Source organism: Bubalus kerabau, chromosome 4 (genome assembly GCF_029407905.1).
Source record: "Bubalus kerabau isolate K-KA32 ecotype Philippines breed swamp buffalo chromosome 4, PCC_UOA_SB_1v2, whole genome shotgun sequence".
NCBI lineage: Eukaryota > Metazoa > Chordata > Mammalia > Artiodactyla > Bovidae > Bubalus > Bubalus kerabau.
The window spans coordinates 127,425,001-127,431,000 of NC_073627.1; positions in this window are offsets into that span (position 1 = coordinate 127,425,001).

Consider the following 6,000-nt stretch of genomic DNA (forward strand, 5'->3'; position numbering starts at 1 on the left):
ATGAATATGATAAAAACAGAAATGACAGTGGATTATTTTATTCCCTCTAGTGAAGCGCAGCTCAGACATTAGAGCAAAGAAACAGTTCACAGGGTGTCTAATTCTGTATCATTTTGTCAGAGCTGATGAAAAGAACAACACAAAAAATTTTAACTGGTTGATGAACTCAGGCATAAATGAGGCCATATATTTTGTTCCCAAAGTAAAATATTTTTTAAGCCACAGAAAGTAGGTTGATATTAATATTTGATAACTGATTCATAGAAAATTGGATTAGTCAAGGTTTTAATCACTGTAGAACATGTTTAAGGCAATCTAACTTCTAGAGAGGGAAAAAAGATTAAGTCAAAAGCAAGAGGTGTGGCTTCCTGGAGTAGGCTAAGCCCTGCTGTGTGTGTGTGTTCGTGTGTGGTCATATGCTAGAATGATTGGTTACAGTGGGTGGATTCTGATGATACAGCACAGAAGATTTTGGATTTTATTGTAATACAAGTGACTTAAAAGAATCAGCCTCTGAACATCTGGAGGAAGGAGAGAATTAACTGAAGTAAGAACCAGGGACAAGAGAGTTATTATTTGTTTGAGCTTCCTGGTAGCCAAGATAAAAAGGACCCTAGTAGGTTTTATAAGTCTTGTTATATCAGTGTTTTCCTATTCCTAAGTTCTTGGAAGAATTTGTTATTTAGAGCAGTGGTTCTCAAACTGAGTATACTTAATAATGATGCAGGATGTTAAAAAAAAATACTGATGCAGGAACCCTGCCTCTAGAGATTCTGTTTAATCCAACTGGGGTGGGACACGTGCACCTATATTTTTTAGAAGATCCCCAGGTGTGTCTAAGGCACAGCTAGGCCTGGGGCTCTGTGGTGCAGAAACTTAAGGAGAACAAATGAGTAATCACTGTTTGGCAGAAGATGCAGAAACACTTAATACAACCAATTATCATATTGATTTTTAATACAAGAGGGGTATTGATTTGTAATTCAGTGAAAGCATTTATAAAACAATTCAAATTCAGTTTTCTTACCACATCTGTGCTTTCAGGAATTCATTCCTGAAAATCAGACATTTTACACACAAACACCAACTGGGATTTAATTTTCCATCATTTTAAGTGGGAAAAAAATTCAGCGTGTCATATGCAACCCAACCCTCTCAATCAAATTTTACTAAAACATAAGTAAAACGCAGTCAACTGCCTGTTTAAATTTAAGTTACAAATGATTGTATTAGGATGTAAAAATGCTTACAACATTATATGATAAGTCAGGTTGTTAATAGTTGTGCAGAGTGACAAGGCTTCTATTAGGGCCACTCCATCTGAGACACACCTCCTTTTTGTTGTCTCCTGATCTGCTTTTTAAAATTTCGTATGGCATTCTGATGATCTACCAATTATATTTTAAAAAAAACAACAACTGGAGACTTCTCATTTATCCTTTTGTTAATAATGTCATGATGAATTTTTGTGATTAATTTTTAATTAAATTTTTTCCTTTATGAATACTGACTGAAATATATTGAAAGGTATGAATGTTTTATGAAATTTGGGTATTTTTATTCGAAGAGGCATTCTACCAGAATAATGTTAGACAATGAGACATTGTATATTTTAAAAGTCCAAGTTGGATGAGCAGGGATGAGAATTAAATTGATAAGAATTTTTTTTTTTTGGCAGCAAGTAACATAACATTCTCCCCCATTAAAGTAGGTATTCATGGCAAGAAGTGGAGTGGTGGATGGTCATAGCAACTTACTGTGATCAAGGGCCATGGCTATTCCCACCTGCTTTACACTTTTCTGCTCTCATGGCATTGGTGATAGCTCCTCTCAACGTCACAAGAGGACTGCAGCAGCTCAGAGCTCCATGTCTTCTACCAACAGAATACAAAATTAGGAAGGGAAGCCCATGAGAGGACTCATCCTGTTAAGTTTCTCTTACATCAGGAGCAAAATCTTTCTCACAAGCCTTCAAGCAGAATTCTTCTATCATCTTATTAGCTTAAATGGGTTATGTGGCCATCCACAGCTAAAAAGAAGGCTGAGGAAGTGGTTATCTTGCATTTGCAGCCTCTATCATGCAAGGAAGATAGGGGAGAGGAAGGCCCAGTGGGAAGGTCAGTAGAATCCAAATTCTACCATTAATGAGCTGTGTGTCCTTGGGCAGGTCTCTTACCCTCCATAAATTGACAGAGTTTTCTGACAGAGCACTTTTGCTTGAATTTGAAGATGTTACTCATAAAGGTTTGTCTTAATTGGGAAAGAGAATCTTTTTGGAGATTCTCAGGGTACCTTGGCATATAAAAATCTCTAACAAGTTCTGCACTGAAGACAACAGTTTAACTGTCCAACCCAGCATTCCCAAAATATATTTGACCATAGAACCTTTTCTTTTAAATCAGACAGTTGTTAATATGCAACCAGTATTCTGTGGGGCTTTTCAGGAAACACTCCCCTGCTAGACTGAAGTTTCTTGAAGATAGGATCTTCATCTTTAAATTTCCCAGAGTACTTAGTAGTCTGTCCAGACAACTGCCATTCATCCTTCATAGCTTCAGTCTCACTTCCTCAGGGAAGATGTCTCATCCATCAAACTAGGTTGGAAGATATATGTATATATACACACATATAGATATATACGTACATACAATTTTATCTATCTATATCTCCTAATCTACTTTGGTATGTGTCCTGTATGAATATATCCTGTCCTCCTCCTTTATACCCCCTAGTTGCAATAAATTATCAGGTATGATTATGTATGATCAACCTTACCAAATAGCCTGTAAGCTCCCTGAGAACAGGGGCAGTTTCTTGTTCAGTGCTCTGTCTCCAGTGCGTACCACAGTGACTAGCACATAGCAGACACTTAGTACTTATTTTTGGATGAATGAATGCTTCCCACATGGTGGACTATAGACGTCTTTGGTAATGGAAACCTTGTGTTTTGTTCCTAGCACTAATCCCCCAACCTTTTCTTCTAGGATTGCCCCCTGCCCCCTATTCTATTCATATAGTGGTTCCTGCTGACAGTTGGTCCAGGAGTGGGTGCCTAAGCCAGTAAGCCTCCTCCTGGGGCTTTTACACTTTGGGATGGAAGAAGGGCCAGATTTCTTCCTTCTAGTGGTTAAACACAGAAGAGGTGAAGGTCAGGATCTGTTGGCAACCATATTTCCTTCTCTTTGAACCTGAGAATTATAGAAAACTGCTATGGAAATTGAGAGAGAGAGAAAATCATAGATAACCAACCAGAGAAGGGAGATGAAAAGTGTGATGACCAAGACTGAGCTTCTGGGTTTTTTTCCTGGATCCTAGGCACATTCCTGTTCCTAGGCTTCATGAGAATCTCTTTAATCCTTACACTAACTTCCTCTTTCTTGTTTAGGTTCATTTGAGTTGATTTTCTGCTTCTTGTGAATCCTAAACATTAATAGTATAATTTGCTAAATGAATTATTAATAATTATTGAACATGGGTCAGATGTAAAAAGAAAGGGGATATAGGGATTCTGGGTTCATGAGTGTATATAAAACAGTGAGCAGAGGGATTGAGTTGAATTCAGACTTGGTGAACTAGGACACAAGCAGAGCATGCTCAGATTCAGGAGAAAGAAATATTCAGTCTATTTATGCACACAGTGGTTTCAAGGATCAAATGAGTTAAAAGGTGTAAAGGTGCTTTAAAAGTGACATAGAAGGAATCTTTTCAATAAAACCAAAATATGCATTCTGGTGATAGAAGGTGGCAAAAAGACAACGGAAACCCCAAACCACAAGCATCTCCATGATACCTGATGGCCGTCGTTCTGCAGCCGTCACCATCCCCTCTAATGCCCAGACCTCTCCTGCTTCCCTGCAAAGAGCACTCAGCCCCACGCTGCCACAGCACCTGGCTCGTCTGCTCTCTGCAGGTGTGTTCAAAGTCATTCTGCTTTGTGTTACTTGTCTGCCCTGCCTGGAGACACTCTCAGACTTTGTGAAGGACACCATCAGGGCCACCGTAGGGTGACTCTGGTGACTGAATAATGCATGAAACCAGCAGTGGGCAAGGGGGAGCCTCCCCAAGTGGATGGTGGGTTGAGGACAGGGTTTGGTCTCCATCTGTGGGGATCTGACTTTCTTATCCATGGGATTTTTCAGACTGATGGATCAGTCCATGTGGATGAAGTACCCTTAGTAGGTTTCCTGAAGTGTTTCTTAGCTGTACTGGTGACAAATTAGACAACAGCACTTAACAGTTTACAAAGAATGCTCATGTCTCATTTATCTCATTTGGATGTCACAATAGCTCTGGGAAGTAGAGGGGTCAAGGGTTGTTATCTATTATCTGTTGACAAGGATACTGAGACCCCCCGCCCAACAAGAAAACACGATTTGCCAAGAGAAGACCAATCTTTTAGGGTGACTTTAAAAGATACTACTAGGTTAATTGAATTCACATGATTTTTCTGTTCTTAAAGCAAATTAGAATGTTTCTCCTGCTCTGCCTTTCCTATTTGAAATTAGAAAAAATTGTGGTAAAATATATATAACATAAAATTTATTATTTTAACCATTTTGGTGTAAAATTCATGACATTAAGTACATTCAATGTTGTATTAATACAATGATCACCTCTATCTAGTTCAGAAGCTTTTTGGTCATAGCTCACTGAAGCTCTGTACATTAATCAACAACTACCCATTCCCTGCTCTCTCTGGCCCCTGGCAGCCACCAGTTTGCCTTCTATCTCTGCAAATTTGCTTATTCTAGGTACTTGATATAAAAGAAATCATACAATATTTGCCCTTTCATGTCTTGTTTTCTTCATTTATCATAATGTCTTCAACGTTTATCCAAGTTGGAGCAGGTGTCAGGATTTCCGTCCTTTTTAAGGCTGAATAATATTCCATTGTATGTATACACTACATTTTATTTATCCATCCTTCCCTCGTTGGACCCTTGGTTGCTTTCACCTTTGGGCTATTGTAAATATGGTGCTGTGAGCATTGGTGTGCAAGTAGATGTTAGAGTCCCTGCTTTCACTTCTTTTGGGTATAAACCTAGGAGTGGAATTGCTGGATCATGTGGTAATTCTACGTTTAAGTTTCCGAGGAACCGCCCTACTGTTTTCAACAATGGCTGCACCACTTTCCAGTCCCAACATTCTTTCTGTTTTTCAGCTGAAATTCATCCTCTGCCACAGCTCTCCAGCATCTTCCATTCATCTCCACTCCCCAAACATCCACCCTGTATACAAAGTGGTTGTGCCTGTCCCACTTATTAGAGGAAAAAAAAAAAAGTAGCATTAATAGTTAAAAGTGTGGTATTACAGCAGGGTCTGGCAGTAGGTGATTGATGGCCTCCATTACACCCCATTAGATATTTTATTCTTGTTAAATGAAGAGCAGCCAACTTTGTCAAGTATTTTTAGTTCCCTCTGGTCTTATTGGTCCGATCTATTCTTCAGGATGGCCTGTAAATGGCCACATATGGCTGAGTGTCTGCAGGACGGATGGCCGTGCAGCTGGCGTTCATTGGCCACCAATTTACCCCGGCCCCCTTCATTGTGAGCCTGACAGCACCGGGGAGCCTTGTAGATCTAACCAAATATATCTATTTTCTAATTGTCTATTTATCACCTTCTGGGGATTTGTGGGCCTCCTATCTGAAGGGAAAGGGGGGATGGCCTTGAACAATGATCCTTGTCAAGGCTCTCGCTCGCTCTAAATTAGGGCCTAGTTGCTAAATAACTAATTTAGTCCTGCTATCAAGCTGAAAAAGTGGGTATTCAGCGCAAAGTGCCAGCTGGGGAATTGATTATGTCTTCTCTCAGCGAGTGTGATAAACCTGCCGCCGAGCCACTGTGGAAGGCTGGAGACGGCTCCCGGGGGGCGGCGGCATTTCATCACCGAGAGTCGGCAGAGGGAGCAGGTCGGGGCCCGGCGTGGCAGCTGAAGTCTGGGGCGCTGGGTCTGTCCCGCCATGGCGCCCACAGGGAGTCTGGCTCTCTCCTCATCCT